The sequence below is a fragment of the Salmo trutta genome, chromosome 7, assembly GCF_901001165.1.
Source record: "Salmo trutta chromosome 7, fSalTru1.1, whole genome shotgun sequence".
In the NCBI taxonomy this organism is placed as follows: domain Eukaryota; kingdom Metazoa; phylum Chordata; class Actinopteri; order Salmoniformes; family Salmonidae; genus Salmo; species Salmo trutta.
Window position 1 is genome coordinate 35719826 of NC_042963.1, and position 14837 is coordinate 35734662.

Sequence of the window (14837 nt, forward strand, 5' to 3'; positions counted from 1 at the left end):
TGGCTCTCCTTTTCCTATAATCCATAATTAAGTCCTTTGTCTTGCACACATTGAGAGAGAGGTTGTTGTCCTAGCACCACACTGCCAGTTTTCTAACCTCCTCCCTAAAGACTGTCTCATCATTGTTGGTGATCAGGCCTACCACTATTCTGTCGTCAGAAAACTTAATGATGGTGTTGGAGTCGTGCTTGGCTACACAATCGTGGGTGAACAGGGAGTACAGGAGGGGACTAAGCACGCACCCCTGAGGGGCCCCAGTGTTGATGATCAGTGTGGAAGATGTGTTGTTGCCTACCCTTGCCACCTGGGGGTGGCCTGTCAGGAAGTCCAGGATCCAGTTGCAGAGGGAGGTGTTTATTCCCAGGGTCCTTAGCTTAGTGATGAGCTTTGTGGGCACTATGGTGTTGAACGCTGAGCTGTAGTCAATGATCAGCATTCTCACATAGGTATTCCTTTTGTCCAGGTGGGAAAGGGCAGTGTGGAGTGCGATTGAGATTGCATCATCTGTGGATCTGTTGGGGCGGTATGCAAATTGGAGTGGTTCTAGGGTTTCCGGAATGATGGTGTTAATGTGAGCCATGACCAGCCTTTCAGAAGTAGGTGTGTGTTATTTCATAGTTTTAATGTCTTTACTATTTTTCTACAATGTAGAAAATACAAAAAATAAAGAAAACCTTTGAATGAGTATGTGCGTCCAAACTTTTGACTGGTACTGCTGCTGGCTTTGACTGGCTAAAAATAGCTCTGAATCAGATTGAAAGGCATTAAGTCTGCACACCACTAAGACATAATAATTGCCAGATGAGCTGCTAAAGCATGTTGAATATGACTGTGGAGATTGTTGAGCCTCTTATTAAGTGCCAGACTCATATTTATAGCCTCTAAATTATTTCCCAGTTTCTCCAAAATGTAAGTAGAATACTTTGTCAGTTGAAGCTGATGGGAGGTCAAACAGCCAGACAGTACGTTCCTCTGAGAGTGTCTCCTACTCACTTTTGGATCTTTGCTGTCTTCAGATAAGAGTCTACATCCTCAGTCTGGAATTGAAACAGTTACGCCTAATATCGAGGAAAATGATCTAGACCCACCCTTGAACTGATTTGACATTGCACAAAGTTAATTACTTGGTAATCATTTGAAGAATAGGCTGGCTTTGCCAATAAAGAGAGTCATAAGACTGATAACACATTCAATGCTGGTGTAATTACTACATTAAGATACTGGTCCCGGCCATAGCATGTCTTTTTATTAGATGTTCAAAGGGTTCAAAATGTTAGGTGTCTCGAGTCAGAGGAGCATTGAGAGTGGGCATTACAGTATATGAAATGGTTGCCACAACACAACAACACTAACACATCACAAGCAGTGAATCAGAGACACCCTGTAGCCTCCTGAACTGTGAGCCTGAGGAGTCTAACTGTCGTCTGCTGAACTGAACCGCCCTCCTCCTGGAGAGCTAATGACAGTGCAGGCTTTTGCGCCAGCCATACTATAACTCACCTGAGTCTGCTTATCAAGTCCTGAGGGGTAGAATATTAATAGTATCAGGTTTGTTTGAGCAGGGCTCTAACAAACACTGTGCCTTATAGCCATTAAAGCTTATTTCGCTAACAAAGTCATTAATATAGTTGGAGTCGGAAGTTTAAATACACCTTAGCCAAATACATTTAAACTCAGTTTTTCACAATTTCTGACATTTAAACCTAGTAAAAATTCCCTGTCTTAGGTCAGTTAGGATCACCACTTTATTTTAAGAATGTGAAATGTCAGAATAATAGTAGAGACAATTATTTATTTAAGCTTTTATTTCTTTCATCACATTCCCAGTGGGTCAGAAGTTTACATACACTCAATTAGTATTTGGTAGCATTGCCTTTAAATTGTTTAACTTGGGTCAAACGTTTCGGGTAGCCTTCCACATCCTTCCCACAATAAGTTGGGTGAATTTTGGCCCATTCCTCCTGACAGAGCTGGTGTAACTGAGTCAGGTTTGTAGGCCTCCTTGCTCGCACACACTTTTCCAGTTCTGCCCACACGTTTTCTATAGGATTGAGGTGGCCACTCCAATACCTTGACTTTGTTGTCCTTAAGCCATTTTGCCACAACTTTGAAAGTATGCTTGGGGTCATTGTCTATTTGAAAGACCCATTTGCGACCAAGCTTTAACTTCCTGACTGATGCCTTGAGATGTTGCTTCAATATATCCACATAATTTTCCTCCCTCATGATGTCATTTATTTTGTGAAGTGCACCAGTCCCTCCTGCAGCAATGCACCCCCAAAACATGATGCTGCCACCCCTGTGCTTCATGGTTGGGATGGCTTGCACACCTGTTTACTGTGGATATAGATACTGGGATTGATTTGCACTTTTCGCACCAAAGTACGCTCATTTCTAGGGGACAGCATCTCCTTCCTGAGCGGTATGAAGGCTGTGTGGTCCCATGGTGTTCATACTTGCGTACTATTGTTTGTACAGATGAACATGTTACCTTCAGGCGTTTGGAAATTGCTCCCAAGGATGAACCAGACTTGCGGAGGTCTACAATTTTTTTCTGAGGTCTTGGCTGATTTATTTTGATTTTCCCATGATGTCAAGCAAAGAAGAACTGAGTTTGAAGGTCGGCCTTGAAATACATCCACAGGTACACCTCCAATTGACTCAAATTATGTCAGAAGCTTCTAAAGCCATGACATCATTTTCTGGCATTGTCCAAGCTGTTTAAAGGCACAGTCAACTTAGTGTATGTAATCTTCTGACCCACTGGAATTGTAATACAGTGAATTATAAGTGAATTAATCTGTCTGTAAACAATTGTTGAAAAAATTACCTGCGTCATGCACAAAGTAGATGTCCTGACCGACTTGCACAAAATTATAGTTTGTTAACAAGACATTTGTGGAGTGGTTGAAAAACGAGTTTTAATGACTCCAACTTAAGTGTATGTAAACTTCCGACTTTAACTGTATGTATTTTGCTTTTAAACCTATTCAGAAGGAAACAATCCATGTAATTTTGCAAATATGCTCCCCTTCTGTACAAAAGCAAAAATGTTACTTTCAAAAACCTCTGCCTGCCTGTCTGCATGGGGTTGATTATAAACCTATTTCAGGATGGAATGAGAAAAGAGGCAAAAATAAATCTGATTATAAAAGGAATCTGATTTAATTGAAGTGGAGATGTTTTGCATAAGGCATTGTTCAATTGCACTTGCGGACAGTGTTTCCCATACAACATTTCGCATTTACCTCACAAAGCGCAAAATAACATTAAAGCAACAGAGAAAGCAGTGGAGCACATCTCCAAACAACAAGATGCTGCTTTGTTTTCACCTGTGATTCATGTGTTGATTTCCAAATGGCGAGTCATTCAAAGACTTGGGCAGCAGTGCTTATTAGTGCGTAAATTAATCTCCAACCAAGAGAGAATTTGAATACAGTTTGTAATCTGGAAGGGAATTATTTGGTACACATTAATGGAAATCAAATGCAGGTCATCACGCTCTATGAGGAGGTCTCCAGAGTCTCACAAAAATAATTTCAATGTCACTACTGTGAACAACATGGGTCAATCATTACAATAAACAGTCAAACCTCAAACCACTGCCAGAAAATCCTGGATTGATATGTGGATAAAAACAGCAATGTAACTCATATGATCCATTGACCCGATTATTTGATTCTGCATTTATTAAATCAGAGTTTTACTGTAAGTGTGAATCTCAACTGTAAATTCAGCCCTAAAACACTTATCACAGTAACAAATCAACCCCTAACTCCCTCCCGTCTACTGAAACAGACCAAGGGAAGATTGGCTGCAGTTTTACCATGTTTTACATTGTTGTGATTAATTGTATGGCGCTCAATCAATCGATCTGTTCCTTTTCTTCCTCTCCCTCTCCATCCCTCTCCAGGTGAACGTGCCTTGTGTGTGCCCTGCCAGCTTGTGGCCTTGTGTCCTGCCAGCGTTGTCTGGCTGGTTATTCATGGCAGCAGGTGCTCTCCCTTAGCGGAATGGGTCTCCAGCTTCTGTCCTCCAGGGCCTTAGGAACAAGGGACTCATGACTCCACTGCACCTGATCTCCTCCCCTGGCACCACTGGGCCGGTACCAGGCCACTGATTATGCAAAGCTTTTAGCATGCAGATATGTTTTTGGGGGAATGTAGCTTCTTTTGAAGGAAAAAAATATTTACGGGAACAAAGTTCCACATCACACTATAATTTTCCCATTGATGTTTTATGCACAGCGTTCCTTGGAGAGAGTTTGGGTGGTAGAGCGAGAGGGGCTCTGAGCAAATGTATTTTTCATAGACCACTTATAACGGGAAAAGCGCAAACAGGGGTTAATTTTGACCCCAAGTGGTCAAAACATTATTTTTATCCTTCTGAGATTTTAGGACTTTATCAACCAACTAGTTGCTGACCCAAAACATAATAATTGACCATGCTTTCTGTGTTAATATGGAGGAATGAAAAATTATCTTTATTTTCTATACTAGTGGTGCATGGTAAGTTTAAAATGTTGCCTCAATAGTGCATTTTGTGATAAAAGCACTAAATGTTGCACAGATATATGTACCCTGACAACCCCAGATTTTTTTTTACGTACATAAATTAATCTCCAGCCAAGAAAAAATGTAAATACAGTTTGTAATCTGGAAGGGATTGATTTGGTACACATTAATAGAAATCAAATGCACAATATATTTTAGAGATTGTCATGCTCTATGAGGAGTTCTCCAGAATCTCATTCAAACAACGTTCAAACAACAAACCACTGCCAGAAAATCCTGAATTGATATGTGAATATAAACAGCAACGTAACTCATATAATCCAATTACCTGATTATTTGATTCTGCGTTTATTAAATCAGAGTTTTACTGTAAGTGTGAATCTCAACTGTAAATTCAGCCCTAAAACAATTATCACAGTAACACATCAACCCCTAACTCCCTCCCGTCTACTGAAACAGACCAAGGGAAGATTGGCTGCAGTTTTACCATGTTTTACATTGATGTGATTAATTGCATGGCGCTCAATCAATCGATCTGTTCCTTTTCTTCCTCTCCCTCTCTATCCCTCTCCAGATGAACGTGCCTTGTGTGTGCCCTGCCAGCTTGTGTGTGTGTGTGTGGGGGGGGCGGGGTCGTGGCAGCCATTATAACTTAAAAAGATGATTATATATTTAGCTTCCAGTCAATGTTTATATACCAATTTGAGAGTATCATCTTTCAGCTGCGATTGGAACTGAGTTGACAGCCCACAGTGTTCCAAAGTTAGAGCAAAAATTCTGATGGCACTGGCGCCAATGTTGCATATATCACCAAAAACGGTGGCCATCTTAGGTTGTAGCGGTATGTCAGATTAGCTCAATCGCCAATTCCTCAGCCTCTGAGAGTCACATAAACAACGCTTTCTGTAGGACAGACGCTGGGAGACGAGAAGCAAGTATAGGGAGTGAACATTAAATGAATAACTGACAAGAAACAAACAAAGACAGCGTCTGAACAGGGGAAACATAACGACAATAATGCTTACACGGGGAACAAACTTAGGAACAGACAGATATATGGCAATCAACAAAGTGAAGGATTCCAGGTGAGTCCAATATTGCACTGATGTGTGAAATGATGGTGACAGATGTGCGTAGTGATGGGCAACCTGGTGCCTTTGAGCACCAGGTAGTGGGAGCAGGCATGACAGCTTTCAATGAATAACAGAAACATGTTCATGACAAGTTGCTATGGATGGAATTTATCAAAATAATATATGCTTATTTTGGGGAAATAAAACCAATAACTTATGTTAAAAAAGGTTAATAAAAGGAAAGGTGTTACCTGCTTGACAGACACTAACCACATTTCCATCCATAGATTTCCTGCGAATAAAGTCCTACCGTATTTAAAAAAAAATCACGACTACTGTGGTTGGAACAGGAAGCTTTGGGATAATTTACAGATGACGACAGATAATTAGTTAATTCGACATGGTGGGATATTTTTGTCTGAAAAATATATTATGCAAGAAATGCCGGTGCAAAAAAGCCATTTCTTGAGCAAATACTGATATAATAACCATCATATTGAAGCAAAGTTGGAGTTTCACGATGATATGGTGTGTGGAACTCCCACCACGACTTGGGAAACCATGCAGTTTATTAGGCTACAGGTGAAGTAAGTTTGAATGGTCTTCACAGGTTGTTGAAAGTGCATGCTATGAGCTTGATGCTCCTTTCCAATAAATATCAAGGGTCTTATTCTGGTGACATGATGATTGATGCTTGACTGCCATTTGACAAATACAAATATTCTCGTTCTTATCTATAATAATGTCATCATGTACACTAGCCTTACCCGCACTGTATCTGTGAGCTGTTGGCTAAAGAACATGTACCAAGACCAGAGTAGGCACATTTGCTATTTAACCCAACAGTTTTGAAAATGCAATAGTAACACATTGAGATGGCACTGTCTAGAGCATATCGGACTGTTAGCTAATAGGCCCATCAGCCAATTTCTCAGGCCACTATACCTATTTTGCCAATTGGCCTGGGCCCCCTTTACTCAACGAAGCCCTGCTTATCCGTCACAACTGGACTACCGATGTAATCTGCCCGAGGGTTTTTTTTCCAACAGGCCCCTCCGTCGCGACGTCCCCTGAATGCCCATCTGCTAGCCTGCTAGCCGCGGCCTGCTAGCTGTCTAGAGCATATTGGGCTGTTAGCTGAATAGATCCATTGGCCAAAATCTTGGGCCACTGTACCTATTTTGCCAATTTGACTTGGACCCCTCTGCTACTCGGAACCCTACTAATCCATCACGACTGGTGTATCAACGTCACAGCACGAGGAGGCTAAAACTTTCCAGACTTTCCTCCGTCGCGACATCCCTCTAAGGCCCTTCTGCTAGCTTGCTAGCCCCGGCCTGCTAGCTGTCTCCAGCCAGCCCAACCACTCACTGGACCCCTATGATCACTCGGCTAAGCATGCCTCTCCCTAATATCAATATGCCTTGTCCATTACTGTCCTGGTTAGGGATAATTGTTTTATTTCACTGTAGAGCCTCTAGCCCTGCTTAATATGCCTCAAACATTTAGTTCCACCTCCCACATATGCGGTGACATCACCTGGTTTAAACGTCTCTAGAGACAATATCTCTTTCATCATTTCTCAATACCATACCTTTGTCTGTACATTATGCCTTGAATCTATTCTATTGTGCCCAGAAACCTGCTCCTTTTACTCTCTGTTCCAAACATACTAGACGACCAGTTCTTATAGCCTTTAGCCGTACCCTAATCCTACTCCTCCTCTTGTCCTCTGGTGATGTAGAGGTTAATCCAGGCCCTGCAGGGCCTAGCTCCACTCCTATTCCCCAGGTGCTCTCATTTGTTGACTTCTGTAACCGTAAAAGCCTTGGTTTCATGCATGTTAACATTAGAAGCCTCCTCCCTAAGTTTGTTTTATTCACTGCTTTAGCACACTCTGCCAACCCGGATGTCCTAGAAGTGTCTGAATCCTGGCTTAGGAAGACCACCAAAAACCCTTAAATTTCCATCCCTAACTATAACATTTTCAGACAAGATAGAACTGCCAAAGGGAAGGGGGCTGTGTTGCAATCTACTGCAGATATAGCCTGCAGAGTTCTGTCTTACTATCCTGGTCTGTACCCAAACAATTCGAGCTTCTACTTTTAAAAATCCACCTTTCCAGAAACAAGTCTCTCACCGTTGCCGTTTGCTATAGACCACCCTCTGCCCCCAGCTGTGCCCTGAACACCATATGTGAATTGATTGCCCCCCATCTAACTTCACAGCTCATGCTGCAAGGTGACCTAAACTGGGACATGCTTAACACCCCGGCCATCCTACAATCTAAGCTTGATGCCCTCAATCTCACACAAATTATCAATGAACCCACCAGGTACAATCCCAAATCCGTAAACACGGGCACCATCATAGATATCATCCTAATCAACTTGCCCTCCAAATACACCTCTGCTGTTTTCAACCAAGATCTCAGCGATCACTGCCTCATTACCTGCATCCGTAATGGGTCTGCGGACAAACGACCACCCCACATCACTGTCAAACGCTCCCTAAAACACTTCAGCGAGCAGGCCTTTCTAATCGACCTGGCCCGGGTATCCTGGAAGGATATTGACCTCATCCCGTCAGTAGAGGATGCCTGGTTATTCTTTAAAAGTGCCTTCCTCACCATCTTAAATAAGCATGCCCCATTTAAAAAATGTAGAACCAGGAACAGATAAAGCCCTCTGTTCTCTCCAGACCTGACTGCCCTTGACCAGCACAAAAACATCCTGTGGCATTCTGCATTAGCATCGAATAGCCCCCGTGATATGCAACTTTACAGGGAAGTTTGGAACCAATATACACAGGCAGGTAGGAAAGCTAAGGCTCGCTTTTTCAAGCAGAAATTTGCTTCTTGTAGCACAAACTCAAAAAAGTTCTTGGACACTGTGAATTCCATGGAGAATAAGAGCACCTCCTCCCAGCTGCCCACTGCACTGAGGGTAGGAAACACTGTCACCACCGATAAATCCACTATAATTGAGAATTTAAGGAAGCATTTTTCTACGGCTGGCCATGCTTTCCACCTGGCTAGCCCCCCCCACAGCAGCTCGCCCAAGCCTCCCCCATTTCTCCTTCACCCAAATCCAGATAGCTGATGTTCTGAAAGAGCTGCAAGTCAGCCGGGTTAGACATTCTGGACCCTCTCTTTCTAAAATGATCTGATGAAATTATTGCAACCCCTATCACTAGCCTGTTCAACCTCTCTTTCGTATCGTCTGAGATTCCCAAAGATTGGAAAACTGCCGCAGTCAACCCCCTCTTCAAAGGGGGAGACACTCTAGACCCAAACTCTATCCTACCCTGTCTTTCTAAGGTCTTCGAAAGCTAAGTTAACAAACAGATTACCGACCATTTCGAATCCCACCGCACCTTCTCTGCTATGCAATCTGGTTTCAGAGCTGGTCATGGGTGCACCTCAGCCACGCTCCAGGTCCTAAACGATATCATAACCGCCATCGATAAGAGACAATACTGTGCAGCCGTATTCATCGACCTGGCCAAGGCTTTTGACTCTGTCAATCACTACATTCTTATTGGCAGACTCAACAGCCTTGGTTTCTCAAATGATTGCCTCGCCTGGTTCACAAACTACTTATCTGATAGAGGTCAGTGTGTCAAATCGGAGGGCCTGTTGTCCTGACCTCTGGCAGTCTCTATGGTGGTGCCACAGGGTTCAATTCATGGGCCGACTCTCTTCTCTGTGTACATCAATGATGTTGCTCTTGCTGCTGGTGATTCTCTGATCCACCTCTACGCAGACGACACCATTCTGTATACGTCTGGCCCTTCTTTGGACACTGTGTTAACTGACCTCCAACACAAGCTTCAATGCCATACAACTCTCCTTCCGTGGCCTCCAACTGCTCTTAAATGCAAGTAAAACTAAATGCATGCTCTTCAACCGATCGGTGCCAGCACCTGCCCGCCCATCCAGCATCACTTCTCTGGACGTTCTGACTTCGAATATGTGGAGAACTACAAATACCTAGGTGTCTGGTTAGACTGTAAACTCTCCTTCCAGACTCACATTAAGCATCTCCAATCCAAAACTAAATCTAGAATCAGGTTCCTATTTCGCAACAAAGCATCCTTCACTCATGCTGCCAAACATACCCTCGTAAAACTGACCATCGACTTCAGCGATGTCATTTATAAAATAGCCTCCAACACTCTACTCAACAAATTGGATGCTGTCTATCACAGTGCCATCCGTTTTGTCACCAAAGCCCCATATACTATCCACCACTGTGACCTGTAAGATCTCGTTGGCTGGCCTCGCTTCATACACATCTCCAAACCCACTGGCTCCAGGTCATCTACAAGTCTTTGCTAGGTAAAGCCCCACCTTATCTCAGCTCACTTGTCACCATAGCAGCACCCACCCGTAGCACGCGCTCCAGCAGGTATATCTCACTGGTCACCCCCAAAGCCAATTCTTCCTTTGGCCGACTTTCCTTCCAGTTCTCTGCTGCCAATGACTGGAACGAACTGCAATAATCACTGAAGCTGGAGACTCATATCTCCCTCACTAGCTTTAAGCACCAGCTGTCAGAGCCGCTCACAGATCACTGCACTTGTACATTGCCCATCTGTAAATAGCCCATCCAACTACCTCAGCCCCATACTGTATTTATTTATTTATCTTGCTCCTTTGTACCCGAGTATCTATACTTGCACATTCATCTTCTGCACATCTACCATTCCAGTGTTTAATTGCTATGTTGTAATTACTTCGCCACCATGGCCTATTTATTTCCTTATCTCCCTTATCCTACCTCATTTGCGCACACTGTATATAGACCTTTGATACTGTACTATTGACTGTATGTTTGTTTATTCCATGTGTAACTCTGTGTTGTTGTATGTGTCGAACTGCTTTTCTTTATCTTGGCCAGGTCGCAGTTGTAAATGAGAACTTGTTCTCAAACAGCCTACCTGGTTAAATAATGGTGAAAAAAAACATATTTAACTTTACATTTTTATTCAGTACATGAATACTTAAGTGAAATATGACATTTTGTGTGCACTACATCATCACGCACTGATTTTTCTCCACTACGAGTCAGTTTGGTAGAAACACCACTCAAGCATACTTTCAATTTCTTCAAACAATCAACCTTTAATATCAATGAATTATTGCAATAATGGAGCTGGTCAAGTACCACCCGTAGGTGATCTTTGAGAGCCCAACAATACAGAGAATGCAGGGGTTTGTATAGAAACCCCAAAATTGCTTAGTCATGGTTTGTTCCACCACTCCCCGGCAGATCAGGGCATCATAAGCTACCATCATAAGCTACCTTCTTGTGGCTATGTATATCGGGTGTGTGATGTCATAGCGCACAAACTCCTTTCTCTACCAAGCTAGCCTGTTTTCTTTATATTTCCACACTGCTGTGCCCTTGGAAGATAGTAAAAGAACAGGATGGACTGAAGAACTGTTGTAAATTGCAGAGGCGCTTTGTCAAATGCCATGTGACCAAGTTACTCAGAATCAAAGATGATTGGGAAAAATTAAGGTCTATTCTGTTCCTTAAGTTTATCTCAATCCCATGTCCATGACCGTACACCTAGACCAGCTGCGGGGAGTGAATGTGGAAGAGAGGAACCATCCTTTCTCAGAAGCATAGCACTGGTAGAATAGAAATGTCTTACTATTGTTAAGCATATAATTGTTAACTCTTAATGTTAAACAAATCAGGAAAATACGTAATTTTTCTCTCACAGGATTTTTTGAATAATCACAAGTAAATCTGTCGCCAATTGGATGGAAAGCTAGCTACTGTCTCTTTTCAATCATTACCAATTTGGGGTAAAAAATTACCTCTGTTGGCGCTTTAGGGTTATAAATATGTTGTTGGTTTTAGGGGTTAAACACAACACAGGATTTCATCAATACATAGATGTTTACCTGTACTATTATGAAAAGTTTGTTAACAGTACAGTTTTTGAGACCTTGTTGATTAGGACATTCAAAATAACTGACATGCAAACACATCTCACTTCCAATTCCAGTGCTATGTGTCCACACCCAGGGCACAGCCCCCTCGTTTGGTAACCAGGGGTTTATTTTGGTGTTGGGCTGTCTGTGATGTGACCTGGTTAGCTCGTTAGATCCTTCCATGAGGCGGCGCTTATCATATGACGGGCATATGCAACCTGATTTTACTCCCAACATGGCATGCCCAGGATGCTAGGGGGCATCAACGGGCATCCAGGCGCAAGGCAAAGGATATTCACTTCAAAAAGCCCCAATTTCACTGAAGGCACTAGCCTGTTACATTTCTTGTCTGAATGTGCTGGTAATGACTCTTGTAGAGCGTCACAGGGCAGATTTGATGTGTTCTGGTCAATAGAGAATTCATAACAGTATTATCATACAGCCAAAATGTATTTTGTCCATGTTATCTAGCTATAGCTGAGGGAGCCTGCAGCGGCATCGGACATTATTCAACATCTTCACAACTGTTTCACAGTATTCCTGTCAAGCTATCTCTATGTAATTCCTGGCATAGCACATTACATAAACCAGGCTCCAGTGTTGATGAGCCTGAACTCAATAATGTTGTTGGATTTCATTTGCTCCCGCTTTCAATTCATTTCAGTGATCTGGTATGGCTTAATATGGCTTAATTACAGGGGAGATGGATGGTACAGTTTATCACAAAAGGTTTGATGCCAGAATAACACACAAAAAAGCTACATATTTAGCAAAATAGCTAATTTTAATCTGTGGTCCCTGTTTGTTTATCATAGTTCCCAAGTTCATGCAATTGCTAAGTGGTCAGAGGTCATCAGTTTTGACTGAATTAGATATTGAAAACTGTAAATCTAGATTCCTTGATAGTTGAAGAACACTGTTTAGACCGCAGTCAGGCTCTCTAGGAAAGAACTCTATATTTTTCAGCATTAAATTATTGTTGAGCTATTTGTGATGATTTCAGAAACATGTTGAGAACACACTGTCTCCTTACTGACGGGTCTGCTTTAAAAAGCCATCACAGAAATGTCAAACGAGCAATTTGACATCTCACAGCAAAATGTCAAACATGCCAATGCAGAAATATTAGAGCGAGAAAGAGAGAGAGTCCATATGTTCTGGAAGACTGGGATGACAAGCAGTCCTCCACAAATGCATGTTGTCATCAGCAGACGTGTCATGTCTGACCTCATATTGAGCACCACAATGTGTGTACTGTGGTCAACACAAGTGCTGTGCTGTCACTTCTGGCCTGCTAGCCTCTGAGCAACAGAGAACTGAGTGACCTCCTTCATTCATAACAGAGGAGTCATGTCCTGGCACTCCTCAACACGTCTCATCTGTATCTCCCTCTCTGATGCTCCTTCACCCTCAAGTGTATGGCTCAAGGTCCTTTCGGGTTTGCTGAGGAAAATTAAGAGTGGATCTCTATTGATGTGTGTGACATTTAAGATTATGCCAATGCTATGTTAGTGTGTCCTCCGATCTTCATGTATTGAATCTACTCTGAATCTAATTGTATGAAGAATATGGATCTATTCATCTCTTGTTTACATGTTATGTGCTTGTTAAGATCTGTCAGAGGCATGACATCACTATCTAAAGTGTCTTAGCCTCATTATCTGTCACCGTCCCTAGTCAATTTGTTTCACCATTATTTAACCAGGTAGGCTAGTTGTGAGAACAAGTTCTCATTTACAACTGCGACCGGGCCAGGATAAAGCACAGCAGTTCGACACATACAACAACACAGAGTTAAACATGGAATAAACAAACCTACAGTCAATAATACAGTAGAAAAAAGAAAAAAATAGTTTGTATACAGTGAGTGCAAATGAGGTAAGATAAGGGAGGTAAGGCAATAAATAGGCCATGGTGACAAAGTAATTACAATATAGCAATTAAACACTGGAATGGTAGATGTGCAGAAGATGAATACTGAGATACTGGGGTGCAAAGGAGCAAGATAAATAAATACAGTATGGGGATGAGGTAGTTTGATGGGCTATTTACAGATGGGCTAGGTACAGGTGCAGTGATCTGTGAGCTGCTCTGACAGCTGGTGCGGGGCTTTACCTAACAGAGACTTGTAGATGACCTGGAGCCAGTGGGTTTGGCGACGAGTATGAAGCGAGGGCCAGCCAACGAGATCGTACAGGTCGCAGTGGTGGGTAGTATATGGGGCTTTTGTGACAAAACGGATGGCACTGTGATAGACTGCATCCAATTTGTTGAGTAGAGTGTTGGAGGCTATTTTATAAATGACATCGCCGAAGTCAAGGATCGGTAGGATGGTCAGTTTTACGAGGGTATTTTTGGCAGCATGAGTGAAGGATGCTTTGTTGCGAAATAGGAAGACAATTCTAGATTTAATTTTGGATTGGAGACGCTTAATGGGAGTCTGGAAGGAGAGTTTACAGTCTAGCCAGACACCTAGATATTTCTAGTGGTCCACATATTCTAAGTCAGAACGTCCAGAGTAGTGATGCTGGACGGGCGGGCAGGTGCTGGCAGTGATCAGTTGAAGAGAATGCATTTACTAGCATTTAAGAGCAGTTGGAGGCCACGGAAGGAGAGTTGTATGGCATTGAAGCTCGTCTGGAGGTTAGTTAACACAGTGTCCAAAGAAGGGCCAGAAGTATACAGAATGGTGTCGTCTGTGTAGAGGTGGCTCAGAGAATCACCAGCAGCAAGAGCGACATCATTGATGTATACAGAGAAGAGAGTCAGCCTGAGAATTGAACCCTGTGGCACCCCCATAGAGACTGCCAGAGGTCCAGACAACAGGCCCTCCGATTTGACACATTGACCTCTATCAGGAAAGTAGTTGGTGAACCAGGCGAGGCAATCATTTGAGAAACCAAGGTGGTTGAGTCTGCCAATAAGAATGTGGTGATTGACAGAGTCGAAAGCCTTGGCCAGATCGATAAATATGGCTGCACAGTAATGTCTCCTGTCGATGGTGTATTTGTATTTATATTTGTTTGGCAATACCAGTCCTACATGTCCATCATTGCCATAGAAAGGCTTTTTTCTTCGATAATCAGTAAGATCATACCAAGGAAAGTATAACAACTCAAAGACTGTAACAGGGAACAGAGCAGCTTGCAATTAGCCCATCCTAAGTTCTGCCTTGCTCAGCTGTTGAAATACTCTCCCCTTCCCACCTATTTCCATCCTTTATTGCTCACTCCTCTATCTCCATACCTTCGCCTACCCCTCATCTCGTGCCTTCTACATACCTACCTCCTTCCACCTGCTGGC